The sequence below is a fragment of the Eretmochelys imbricata genome, chromosome 24, assembly GCF_965152235.1.
Source record: "Eretmochelys imbricata isolate rEreImb1 chromosome 24, rEreImb1.hap1, whole genome shotgun sequence".
Classification (NCBI taxonomy): domain Eukaryota; kingdom Metazoa; phylum Chordata; order Testudines; family Cheloniidae; genus Eretmochelys; species Eretmochelys imbricata.
The window spans coordinates 3,983,512-3,996,722 of record NC_135595.1 but is presented as its reverse complement, the minus strand read 5'-3'; positions in this window follow the sequence as shown (position 1 = coordinate 3,996,722).

The following is a 13,211-nucleotide window of genomic DNA, read 5'->3' as shown; positions in this document are numbered from 1 at the left end:
GAGGGGGGAATGGAGGAGGAGGGTTAGACGGGGAGGGGGACGTAAGGGATAGGGAGGGAGAATAAAGGGGGGAGGGGAGGGAGGGGGAATATAGAGAGGAGATGGTGCTGATAAGGGGAGGGGGGAATGGAGCAGGGTTGGAGGGGGAGGGGAAGATGGGGGAGGGGGAATCAAGATGGGTAATGGGGGAGAGGAGGGATGGGAGGAAGGGGGTAGGGCAGGGGAATTTGGGGCATGGGAGGGATGAGAGGGATGGGGTTGGTAGGGGCGGAGATAAAGGAGGGAGGTTTGGGGGTTGGGATGGGGAGGGAGGAGGAAGGGGTGAGTTGGGTGAGGGAAGGGAGAAGTTGTGGGGTGGGGGCATTGGGGGGGAAGGAGGGGTACTGAATACTCCAATAACACTCTCTGCAGAAGAGCTTTAATTTAGTATACGTTTTAGGGTTTTTTTTTCATGAATTCCCCCTGTGCTGGCGCCCCCAGTCCCAGCCTGGCCGCGTCACTCTGACAGCAGAAGGTTCGGAGCTGTTTTTCTCCAAACTGATTTGCCCAGCAGTGGAAAATGCAGAGAGACCTTTCCGCTCACATTATTCCAATGGCCACTTTTCAAACTCTCCCCTCTGGGCCAAAGTCGGCACCAGTTTCCCGTCGCAGCACAGAGGCCGGCGTTGAGCCAAAGGGATGTTGTGCTGGCCCTGAAAGTAATCCCGGCATGTAACAGAACCTCATGTCTGTTCTGCGGGCTCTAATCCCAGCAATGCACTGGGACTATGACTCCTGGAGGGGCAGCAGGGTCTAGTGGCTAGGGAACCGCCCTGGGACCCAGGTGACCTAGGTGCTATTCCCAGCCCTGCTGTGTGACCTTGGAGAAGACCCTTCCCCTCTGTCTTCCCTCCTAGCTTTTATCTGACTGGGGCACTTTGGAGCCCTCGCTCTGTGTCTGCGGATCTCAGCTGGACCCTCTCAGTGCTACTGCCACACAAATAACAGCAATGGAGGGCTCAGGTGAAGGCCCAGCTAGAGAGGACGTTAGGAAGATGTTGCACAGGGCAAGAGCCTCATGTTAGCAACAAGGTTATGGGGGGCAATGCTAGGGGGAGGCTGGGGTCTCCTTTCCCAGCATTCCCTGGTCAGGGGCGGGGGGGGGGGGAACAGGTATGAGAGCCTGCTAAGTCACCCTCCATGAACCATGCTATTTTTTATGGGGGAGGCATCTGTCCGATGCTTTCAGGGGGCTCCGTCCATGCACTGCGCACGAGGGTCTTGTGGGGCAGCAGGGACCCAGGGTGGGGGACCCTCATTCACTGAGCTCAGGGAGCCTTTCCCTTAAAGGATCCAAGCGCACATCCTTTCCACAATCCCCAGGAGGCCTTTCGCTGCCCAGAGGGCGGATGAAATGCACCCAGAGCCAGGGCAGGTACGAGGCGCCACGACTTCCGCTACTGCAGGGCGCCTGGGATAGTCCCAGGGCATGCATGCCAGGGAACAAGCTGCGTGCGTGTCTCCCACGCTCGGGTAAGCAGCAGCAGCGCACCCTGGGCTGTTTGCAGCTGGGCTGGCATCCAGCACCCCAGCGAACCAATGCCAAGCCACTGAGTCAGGCTGCGCCTGCACCTTGCTTGGGCAGTGCTCGTGCCAGGCTGAAATAGACGGGCCAGGAAGGAGCGCACCGGGGAAAATACCTTTGGTATCGAAGCCCCAGACGTGGTTCCATGTTTGAAGACTGTAGCGTGGCCCCCAAATTCCAGCCCTTCTTCTCTGAGTGTAGAACTGGCACGTAAATCCGCTGAGAACTGGCACGTAAATCCACTCATTCGTTTATGAGTTAATTCGTTTTTAATGAGCCCTTTAAGAAACTTAGCACGCTGAGCCAGACCACTGTTTTCATGGCCTGACAGGTCTTAATAATGGAATGGTGTAACTGATACGTGCTCCCTGTTGCTACTATAATCTGGTCCTACTACCCTCTCCCCTCCCATTTAGTCACCTGTTGCAATGTCCTGCTTTGTGAATTCTCTGGAGCCGGGGCTGGCTCTTTGCTCTTTGTGCAATGGGGTTCGGAGGTGCCACTGAGCTACGGAGAACAATGACCACCACGTAGGCCTTTCTCTGAAAGTCTCCCATCCAAACATTGACCCAACTCAACCCTGCTTAGTTTGCGCGAGTCACTAGGTCACGGGCATGGGGAAATCCCGAGTATTGACTGGCAGCCTGAATAGGTTTCTCTTTCCCGCCCCGCTTTCCAGGCCTGTGCTGCGTGCTTCAATCGACCAGTTCAAACTGGAGGTACAAAGTGGACAGGTCTGCCCTAGCTGCCTTCAGCTGCCTTGAGATGAGCGGTCCAGGGAGTGTGTATTGACTCACTTCTCAGCCGACAGGAACTTTCTCTGTTTAGGCACCAGCCTGTCAATTATACCTCCATCCCTGTGGGGCCTGAGCACCGCTCAGTGGCTGAGCTCGGGTGCTATGACCCGCAGTGATGAAGATCAAAGGTCCTGTCAGGGACAGGTTCCTCACCCATCCAGTCTGCACCTAGGGGTATGAACGGCTGCATTACCTAGAGCCCCCGCCATGCCCTAGCATCCTACAGCTCACACCGAGTTAAGCCATAGTTGCGTAGCGACACCGGTACACACGCAAGCCCAGCTCTTGGCCAGGGGGACGGGATGTGGGATTTTCACCTCTAGGTCACCAGCTCAAAGCCAAGCCTGGGGCACTAGCAAAGGGAAAGCCACCTGAACATGGGGGGCGTTGGGTGACATGAGCTGCTGGGTCTCAGGCTGCTTCTGCACAGAGAAGTAGTCACCCACCGCCGCAGCTGTCGCTCAGTCCCCCCCTTGCTGGTGACGTCTGCATCGTGTTCTCTGTGGCTGCGGGACAAGTATCAGCAAGGCCAAGGACTGACCGGGCCATGGAGACGGAGCTCCTCTCTAGATGACAACTCTCCAGGGCAGGAGGGCAGTGCAACAGCGTAGCTTGCTTTACCGCCGGCACTGTGCCTCCCAGACTGTGAGCAAAGCTAACTTAATTTATAAGATATGGGTCAGATCTGCAGGTGGCAGAAATCCTCCTCACCCCCCACAGGAGTCGATGGGCCAGATCCCCAGCTGGTGTAAATGGGCCCCCACAGTAGCAAAAAGACAAAGCCTCTGCCAGCCAGGAGAGCGGCCCCAGTGTGTGTGTGTGGGGGGTGTGTGTGTGAGAAATTGGGTTTGTTGATTTAAACCTGCTCACCCAGAGCACCCCCTCCCCAGCTCTCAGGGCATCCTGCAAGCTCCAGGGAGGGGAGAAATGACACCGTCTTCCTTCTCTGCATCGAGAGCCTTATTACAACGCTGGCTCTGATTGTCACGAGGGGTATTTAGTGCAGTGCCTGCAGGCCCCACCTGAGATCAGGGCCCCTAGGTGTTGGGGCCACACAAACACCCGGTTCCAGGCTCGTCCACGCAGGCAGCTACTCAGGGAATAACTCCGTGTGTGGACAAGCCCCGAGAGGCAGTCCCTGCCCCGCAGAGCTCACGGCTTGAATAGACAAGGCACATGGCGAAGGGGGTTTTTTACGCACAAAATAAATCTGCTAGTCTTTAAGGTGCCACCAGACTCCTCGTTGTTTTTGTGAATACAGACTAACACGGCTGCCTCTCTGATATGAAGGAAGGGTTATTCTCCCCATCATACAGGTGGGGAACAGTCGGCGGGTAGGCATGGCATTGTGCTAGGGGCCCACTGTGTTCCTGTAGTTATCACTCAGACCACACGGTGGCGCGGCTGTACCACGAAAGAGCCCCCCAGGGGCTAGGCCTCACTCCCCTGAATTTGTGGAGCTCCACCTGGGACGTTCTATGCAAATTATTTAATGGAGTCATTTGCATATATTCAGATTAATTTGCAGATCACCCACACAAATTCCTCCTGCAAAGAAGGAAGACATTTTAAACAGGAAGAGCAATTAACCACTGGGACCACTGATCTGGGCGTAGGGGATTCTCCACCACGGACCGTTTTAACATCCAGATGGGGTTTTTCCAAAGCTCTGCTCTAGGAATTGCTCTGGGGCCGGTCTCTGGGCGGTGCTATATGGGGAGCGGGGTGGGGCGGGGGTCAGATTAGATCATCACGCTGGTCCCTGCTGGCCTTGGTTGCTATGCAAGGGGCATGGAGGTGCCCAAAACTTGGCAGCTATGGGGCAGGGCAGGGTGAAGGGGGGGTAAATGGGGGATGGCTTGATGGGTGCTGGGGCGGATGCTGGAGGGTGTCGTGGATGCTGAGGTGTCAAGTAACTGGGGAGGGGTCAGGGGGTGGTTACTGGGGTGGGGGGATGCTGGGGTTGGTGTTTGTCTGGGAGGAGATCTGTGGGGACAGGGGGCTTTCAGGGTTTTTTGGGGGGACAGAGGCCTGTGGTCTGTCTGGGGTCTTTCTGGAGCAGGGGTCTTTTGGGGGCCTGGCTGAGGCTTTTCTGGAGGCTGGCATGAGTCACTTTGGGGGCAGGGGTCTCTGGGGGGGGCAAGGGGTTTAGTAGGGTCACTCTGGAGGAAACTGGTATTAATGCTCAGGCCCCCTCACTGCTGCTGCTTCTCCCTAGACACAGGTTACTGTTTCCCTGCTCAGATCCAGAACTGGTCCCTCCCGCCCAGCTCAGCCCCGGGCATGGGACTCTGGCGGAGACACGGGCCGGCTGATGGCTCTGCCCGAGATGTGAGTGACATGTGAAGCGGAAGAGACATGGCTTCCCTGAGTATGCAATCCCACAATTTCACCCCCACCCCCACACTCCCCCCTACCATTCTCCTGAACCACGATTCCCTTCCCTTTAGTCTCACCAACCCTTGATACTCTCAGCCCCATCTGGACACAAGGCCCCCTCAGCGGAGCGTTGCTTATTGATGAACTCCAGGCTGCTAACACGAACCACATCTGCATCCTGCATAGCTCAGTCAGGAGAGTGCCAGGTGGCAGCACCGGGCCACAATAACCAACACCGCCTTGCTCCCCAGGGCCATCCCCAAATTCTCACCATTCCTACCAGCCGGGAATCTGTCTTTGCCTGGCAGCCATGAAAGGCGCTTTCCGGCATTGCCAGCTCCCATGAGCAAAAACCTCAGGAGCCGGATGGATTCAGGAATCCTGATTTTGCAATGCCTGGAGCTGGCGAAACTGCTAGTGATTTGTGGGAGGGCCTCTGATTTTGGGCACCCAACTTACAACCCTTTTCCAGGGGATTGATTGATTGTCAGCGGGCAGGGGATTTGGTACTCACTGAAAACCAGGCCCCATGAAGGCATCTCAGCTCACGAGTCATGTTGGACAATCTCGGCCTGAAACAACAAAAAAGAAAGTGCAGCTGTAAGGTCTGTGGGGCAGGGATGGTCTCTTTGCCCTGGGTTTGTACAGCGCCTAGCACCATGGGCCCTGGGCCAGGATGGGGGGTGTGGAGCGCTACCGCAACGCAGGGAGTAAATAATAATAAAAGCAACAGCGGACCCATCCCTGAAGTCAAAACTTCCCCTACAAAGGAGCGCGTCTGCCAGTTCCTTTGATGACACAGCTGACCTGACCCCCGCAAGAGCTGGTGAAGTGACTCATGAGCCTAAACACAGCCGACCACGCTCACCGAAAAAGAAAGCGTGACTTGGCAGCGTAGGCCCTGTCCACCGTGGGCTTCCCTCTGCCCACGCTTTGGGGAGGTGCCCACAAAAATCTCAACAAGAGTTAGGCTGCTGGTGACCTGGTACCCCTGCCAACATGTCTATCTGTCGTCTCTCGGATGGCAAGCGCCTTGGAGCAGGGACTGTCTTTTCATTCTGCGTTTGTACTGCACCTAACGCCGCGGGGCCCTGATCCGTGGCTGAGGCTCCCAAGCCTTACAGGAATACAAATACGTAACACTGCAAAATTACAGGCTAGGAATGGCCTTTTCTTGACAAACACCCAGGGCTTCAGATCTGAAACGTTTATTCAGCCGCAAGGATTATGAGATCATTAGTCTGGATATATAACTATTTAGATTTGCGGGGGGCAGTCTATGAGTGTGGCATGCCACTGTAGGCCGTGCCTCAGTTTCCCTTCAGGTTCCTGGAAGTATTCCATTCACGGACAGAAGTCTTTAAAACAATACTCCCAAGGGCTCTCACCGCCCCGCCACGGCCCAGCCACCCCCTTTGCCCCGCCTGCCATTAAAAGTGGGAGGCTCGTATGGGGGTGGGGTGTGAAATGAGCGGCCGGGTCTCAGCATGGCTAACACCAGCCATGGCGGGCGGCCACTCCCGCAAGGAACAGTGGGAATCCAGGCACCGAGCGCCAGGTCCAGCCCTGTGCTGGCGCAAGGACCTCGCCGGCCCTGTTGCGAGGCGCTGCGGGACAGGGCAGCCCCGGGTGCGGGATGGGGGATCCCTGAGGGTGGCTCTAAGTGCTGTCTCTGCTGCAGTGACCCCCCACACCCCGAAGCCTCAAGGAGTTGGGGGTCGACGTTCCACTCCCCAGCTTGTTGTCTCTCCTTCTGCTCGTATCCGGCTTTTATCTTTGCACTGGCCTCCCAGCTCCCCTCCCCGAGGATCTATACGAGCATAAACACCTCCACTTGTTACTGTTAGACAAGTCTTCCCACCCCCACTTAACCCTGCCAGCCCCTCTGCTGCACTCCGGGCCTTGAGATGAATTGCAGCCTCGGCCTCGCCATCTGTCTCCGAAAAGCCTCTCGGGATTTGTATGGCATGTTAAGGGAGGTTGGGGAAGGACGACTGGGATTCCTCTGAATTCAACTGTGCCTCCAGTGCAATACAATGAGAGAGAGAGAGAGAGAAAGAGAGAGAGAGAGATTGCTGCCCTCTGCTGAATGGAATCAGAACTGCTCCTCCATGTGTCATATGCCCTGTACTGCTATCAGCTACTGGGGATTCTCCCCTCACTCCTGCAATTTTGGGAGCAGCAGGATCTGAATTCTGTGCTCCCTATCATTACAAATTCCCAAGTGGCCACAGCCTGCAGCTAACGGCAAAGACCAACCCAGCTACAGGCCTGGGAGCTGGAATCTATCGCTGTGAGCCCAGCAGGGCCAGCCCAGCTCTGGGCGAGGGAGCCAGGCCCTGTTCTGGCTCACTGCTACTCCCAAGGATTATTAACTAAGTCCCCCACCCACCGCAGAGTCAGAGTCTGCCCTTGGTGACCGCTGTGCAGCCCCACTTGGGGGCGGGGGGAGATGAACATAGCCCAGCCTCTCACCCCTAGCTGGGGCTGGGGGAGCTGCATGGGCTCCTTCTCTTCCTAGCCACCCCCCTATCCCCCACTGATCTCTCCTCTCCACCTCATGAGCGTCTCCCAGCACTAGTGAGTCCAGGGCAGATTGCCCATCCCCGCTGTGACCCTCTACCATGCGTGCCGGCCTCGAGTAATATTCCCCCCACCCACCCCCCAGCACCGGCTAAACTCGCCATGAGCTGGGCTCAGCCTGAAACCCAGCACGGCTCCATCCGGATATGGTCTCTGCTCCGAGTGCTCCCAAGCTCTGGCCTGGGGTCTGGAGGGGCCCCAGCCTCTCCTGGACCCGAAAGCTCTGTCTGCCCGAAGGCAGGAGTGGAAGATGGGGGCGGCTCGCTCCATAACAGCCCTGCTCTGGGCACTGCCCCTGGTAGGCCCACTGCCGGAGACAGGACCCTGGGCCAGGCGGCAGCTCTGATGGGCATTGGGAGACGCAGCCTGGTTGAAATGGGAGCCTTGCACCTTTTTGGGGTGCCTCCTGCTGGCTGACCCCAGCCCTTCCCTGCCCCCCAACAGACAGGCCACAAGACTGAGCTCCTAGGGGGTGAGTTCCTTTTGGGGCAGGGGCTGCTATGTGGCCCAGTCGCGGACGCCTGTCTCCGGGGTCCCCGCAACCAGCGGAATTTGTGCACGATGCATGATGTGTTACCCCCCACGCCCCCCGCGTGCTCCAACCCCTGAACCCCCCTGCCCTGGGTCCCTGCCACATCTATCCAGCCTGGCGTCCCTCCCCCGTGCAGGTCTGCAGCAAAGCTGGGGGCAGGCAGCGTGTGCAGAACTGTATTTGTTCAGGTGCAAGCAACCACACGCATCCTCCCGCCCCCGTGTGCGAGCCCCAGCTGGCGGAGCAGGTACGAGGCAACCTCGGCCCTGCAGCACCAGGCGGGAAGTGCAAGGTGGGCCGTCCCCGGGGCGCCATGACATACATACCTCGGGGTGGGCCAGCTTCGCGGAACTATTCTAGGCCAGCTGGCTGTGGTTTGCGCTGCTTGGAGCTCAGGCGAGCTTGGCCTCTCGCTTTGCTAATTAAAGCTCAGCTGGGAGCTGCCTGCGTGAACGCCAGGTGCAACCCAGCCCCCCCCCCCCCCCCAGGCAAATGGCTCCACTCCCCCCTGCAGCCTTGTGGCATCACGCTGCACCCACAGGCCTCCGCAGGGCTGCGCTGGGCTGGTACCTGGATGAGAGGCCACTCTGCATGGAGTGCTAGGGGTGAGCCTGGTCCGCGGCAGGGGGTGCGTTCCCTTCTGACTCAGTGAGGAGCCCAGCGGGGCACTGTGCTGCAGGGAGTGGGGCGGGTGGCTCCATAGGGGGCGCTCTCCCTCTGAGGCAGGGCTGACCCCAGTGCCCTAGCACAGTGCTGGGCCCAGAGCGGTGACTTCCCTCGCCCACTAAAATGCAGCTACCTCTGGGGTGCAGTTAGCAGCGAAGAGGCTTCCCAGCTGCAAGCACAGGCCGGACACGGGGAGGCAGAACATAAGGGCCCGAGCTGGGATTTTGCCCGGATGTCAGGATTCACCCCCCAACCCCGGGGCTTAGACGCTGGTGCCCCTCCATCCTGCCCCCTCATGCCGTACCAGTCCTGCCCAATTTATCTGGTTCCGACATGCGCTGCGGGGACGCTTTTTGCTGGGGTCGTCTGGCCGGAAGCTGCAGATTCCAGATGGCAGAGGCCCGGAGAGATGCTCATACGGAGGAGGTGCAGCCGGTGGGCAGAGCGACAGGTGGTCCTCTGCTCAGTATCATCCCGGTGAACAGAGACCCACGGAACCGCTCTGCAGGAGCAATCGGCATGGGCACAAGCCGGGGGCTTCAGTTCTGTGCTCTGGGCAGGGGTGAAGCAGCGGGGAGGGCAGTTAAAGTGTCTCTGAGTCACTTCCATGCTTCCTCTCGGGGTGCGAAGGCCATTATACTGTGCCCCCCAGTGTCCCCACGAGGGCAGAGAATAGCCAGAGAGCAAGCGCCCTCCGGCCACGTCCCTGCTCACCCCACAATGGTCCAGGGGAGCCGAGAGTAGCCACAACACACTGTGCCCTGGCCCCACCTGCGATCTGCCCCCTTACCCCAGGGCTGGAAGCAGGGTGGGTGTGGTGCCCTGACGCCCGCTTCACGCTGGCTAGGAGGACCCCTTGGGCAGGGGGAGTTCTCAGGGGTCAGAGCAGCCTGAAGGAGCTGGAGTGTAACTGAGAATCAGGCCGGGGCCTTAGCAGAATCACCCTGTGCTCATGCAACGACTCAAGGACAGAGGTGCCCAGAGTAACTCCAGTCCCCGGGGCAGACCCATGCCCGGGTTGCTGCCCGATATGTGGTGGCCCTAGCAATGAGAGAGTCACGGGGACCGGGAACCCCAAAGCAAACTCTGACACCACACCCATCACCAGGCTGTACTGAACAGGGCTGTGTGCACCGCTGCCCTCTGCTGGCTGGAACTAGGATTGCTCACCTGTGTGTCATAGGCACTATACTGCAACCAGCGTGCGGAGATTCCCTTGAGGACTCCACAATCCCTGCAGAATAAGGGGTGATGGGGAAGGTTGGGATGGAAAGAAGGGAGCTGTCCCAAATTCTGGTACTCTTGCTCCCTTCAAAGATTGGGCCCTCAGCCCCCAAAGTTACCCAGCTCAATTAATTGCCCCCTGGCAGCAGTGCAGTGGGCAGGAGCTGGTCATGAGCTTCCCTCCCATCTGGACCTCAGTAGCTCACACCTTTCTGCTGGATCATGGCAGCGCTCTCTCTCTCTCTCTCTCTCTGTCGCACACTCACACACATATTGGCCTGGCCGCACACGCTTGTGCACCAGCCCCGCGGCCTCCAGCCCTCTCCCCACCCCGCTTCCCCTGCCTGTCATCATCCCCATCCCGTGCAGAATCCAGCCTTTGCAGTCACTATTATGGTCGGCCTCGCCCCCCTCCCCGCTCACCCCACCTTAGCAGCATCCTCCTCTAACCAGAGGGGAGGTGGGAAGCCGCAGGCAGAGGTTCCTCTGAATCCTCTCCCATCACCCCCTCTCCTTGCCTGCCCCACAGGCTACACTCTCTCTCTGTCCCCCCCAGATACCCACGGCTCTTCCTGCAGCAGAAGCCCTGGGGTTTCGTGCTGCTTGCATGGGATCCCCTGGCACCAGGGGGCTGGGGGCTGCTGCTCAGATCCCAGTGCTGGGGCTTTTCACGTCACCCAGTTAATCCTCTTTTGAAAAATGCAGAAGTCGGGCTCAGGAGGCGGCCCAGCACCAGCGAACTCCTGGTTCCTGGCGTAACAGCCACTATGCAGCAGCCCTGCTAGCGAGGAAGGACAGCCCAGTGGTTGGGGCTAGCCTGGGACTTGACAGACCCGGGATCACTGCTGTGGACGCTGTGTGACTTGGGCAAACTCATCAAGACCCAGCTGCGCAAAGGTATTTAGGCACCTAACTCCCCTGGACACCAATGGGTTCTGTGCCTCAGTTTCCCCATCTATGAAATGAGGATAAAGAGCCCCACCCAACCTCCCAGGGGTGTTGTGGGGATAGATTTGTTAAAGATTTGGAGGTGCTCAGATGGGCTGGGGACCACAGAGGTGCCGTAGCTAGACAGACCCATGCATGGGGGATTTAATTCCTTCCTTAGGTCAGACTGGTGCCTGGCCTCCTGGACAGAACAATCCAGAACAGGCCAATAGCTCGTCATCCAAGGAGACCCAGGACTGGGCTGTTTTGATAACAGGATCTAGGTTTTCTGTCTGCAAATCCGGCTCCTAATGGGGATTTGCTCACACTTGGTACGTTAATAAAGGTGCTAATCAACTGGAACAGAGTCCAGGAGGTCACCAGGTTGCTTGTTACCAAGTGTAGAGTCTCCTGCTGACATGCCTAGAACTCCCTCTAACGCATGCCGGCCCCGGCCGAGCCGCCTTTCCCCAGCCGTTCGGTGCTGAGGCTGCTGGAGACAGACCGACTGTGGTTCTCTCTGGCCTGGGCTGCCTAAATCCTGCCCTGGAGTTCAGCAGTCATGGAAGAGACCGTATTATCTAGGACTTTATTCCACCAGGCGTTGGCTGGGAAGGGCGAGGGCCAGGCTGGTGCAGCGGCAGAACTGGACCAGGGCAGCAAAACCAGGAACTCGGCTTCATTTCTTCTCTCGCAGCGGGAGAGCAGAGACAGCAGGGCCAGCAGTTAGAGTGCTGGACTCATAGAAGGTTAGGGTTGGAAGGGACCTCAGGAGGTCATCTAGTCCAACCCCCTGCTTGAAGCAGGACCAATCCCCAATTTTTGCTCCAGACCCCTAAATGGCCCCCTCAAGGATTGAACTCACAACCCTGGGTTTAGCAGGCCAATGCTCAAACTACTGAGCTATCCCTCACCCCCACAAACTCCTGGGTTCTATTCCTGGCTCAGTCCCTCCCTCACCATGTGGCTTGAGGCTGGTCACATTCCTGCTCTGTGGTGAAAAGGGACCCATGTAACTGTATGTAACCCACTGGGGAGGGTGAATTAGGAATGCCCCTTTGGGCTGATCCACAGGGGCTATGGATCTGTTTCAATGCCAGGCTATAGAGATGTGATTCCTTAGCTCAAGATGTAGCTGCTCATGCTTTTAGCTGCGGGGGTCCCTGGTTCAATCCCTGGCCTAGCAGCCAAGCACTAGGCAGGTACCCGGGTAGCATCAGCTTGGGAAGCTGCTCCAGAGAAAATGTACAGGCTGCTCCCCCAGCTCGGTGTGGCTCGGGGATGAGCCGGAGCGGAGCTGGACAGCACCGAGGTAAATGAGAGGCTGCTGCGGGTTAAGTGCCTGTGTTTCTCCTGTCTCTGGTCTAAGGGTGTAAATCGACCCGTTGCTTTGCACCAGAGGATTCAATGCGTCTGTGCCAGGGGTCTGGCCAGGTCGGGTTTGGCCGTACCCTGCGCCCATACGGATTCGCCTGTGGTGCCCTCCCCAGCGTTGCGGGGCTTGCCAGCTCCCCTGCACAGCTGGTGAACTTCCTCGCGAGCTCCTTATACATCCCACTCTGCTCCCCACCCCAGCTACCCCTCCATCTCCAGCCATGCCTCCCCCCAAAGCCCCCATGCTGCAGCCCTGCAGATCCCTGGCCAACCATCCAGCCATAGATCGCCGACGAGGACAACACTGTCCCCACCACCTGCCATACCCCTTGTTCCCCCAACCACATGCCCAACACATGAACCCCTCACCCCAGCTCCGGTAACACCGCCCGGCTCCTGTTCTGCAACCTGTCTGCTCACCAGACACAAAGCCAGCCCTGATGGGGGCCAAAGTCCCTGCTCAGAGAGAGGGCATGGGGCTGCTGGCATGCTGCATGCCACCCCGAGTGGGGAGGGGAAGGTGGATCCGTCTCGCCAGCAGAAAGGATCAGGCCCCTGCCTCCCTTTCTGGCCCAGGCCAGGGCTGGAGCAGTTCTGCTTTTCGAGGCAGCAACCTGAACGCAGCAGCCAACACCCCCCAGTGCCCCCAAGGGCGACAGGAGCAAAGGGACAAAAATAAACATCCATCAGTCTAAGGCCAAGCCAACCCCAGAGCAAATTCCAGCCAGCTGCTACTGCCTGCCTGTGTCCAGCCCTTGCAAGGTCACTGCAGCAGAACCAGGCAGAGCCAGTCCCAGCCAGAGGATGCTGTGTTTCCCAGTTTCGGGGTAACTGCACCTGGGTTCCCTTGAGGGCACCCACTTCAAGGTTTCCAACTCCCGGTTGTCACCTCTCCTGAGCGGAGACCCACATCTCGCTCTCTCCTACCCGGGGGTTTTCAGGCTGCAGAGCTCCCTGGATCACGGTCGCGCTCTGCTTGCTCTCCAAGGACTATGACCAGTGTGTCGCCCGCAGATACAAGTCACCACACCGCTGTTGCTGGGCAAGCACCTTTATTCTTCAGGTAAAAGCATTACAGAGCAAACAGATGAAGTCAACAGAATAACCTAGACACAAGCTCAAAAGCTTCCCAGAGCTCAGCCCCAGGCCCAAGATCGGGCTCTGG